Source organism: Piliocolobus tephrosceles, chromosome 21 (assembly GCF_002776525.5).
Source record: "Piliocolobus tephrosceles isolate RC106 chromosome 21, ASM277652v3, whole genome shotgun sequence".
NCBI classification, from domain to species: domain Eukaryota; kingdom Metazoa; phylum Chordata; class Mammalia; order Primates; family Cercopithecidae; genus Piliocolobus; species Piliocolobus tephrosceles.
The window spans coordinates 46,354,363-46,355,004 of record NC_045454.1 but is presented as its reverse complement, the minus strand read 5'-3'; positions in this window follow the sequence as shown (position 1 = coordinate 46,355,004).

Genomic DNA, 642 nt, shown 5'->3' with positions numbered 1-642 from the left:
GGCCTGGCCTGGTGGCTCATGCCTGTAATCCCAGCACTTTGGGAGGCCGAGGCGGGTGAATCACAGGGTCAGGAGATCAAGACCACCCTGGCTAACACGGTGAAACCCTGTCTCTACTAAAAATACAAAAATTAGCAGGGCGTGGTGCACCTGTAATCCCAGCTACTCCAGAGGCTGAGGCAGGAGAATCACTTGAACTTAGGAGGCAGAGGTTGCAGTGAGCAGGATCACTCCACTGCACTCCAGCCTGGGCAACAAAGCAAGACTCTGTCTCAAAAAAAACAAAAACAGGAAAGGTAGCATGCAAGTGTGAGGGTGAGTGTGTTACAGTTTTCTATGGGGTAATCAGGGAAGCCCTCACTGAGAAGGTGGTGGTTGAGCAAAGCCTCAAAGGAGGGGAGGGATGGAGCCTGTGTCCAGGCAGAGGACACAACCAGTGCAAAGGCCCTGCGGCAGGACGGTACCTGGCATGTGAGAGGACCTACGAGGAGGCCCATGGTTGAGGGAAGGTGGAAGAGATGAGATCAGAAAGTAGAGGTGAAAATTAGCCAGGCATGGTGGTGTGCTTGAACCCGGGAGGCAGGGGTTGCAGTGAGCCAAGATCGTACCACTGCACTCCAGGCTGGGCAACAGAGCGAGATT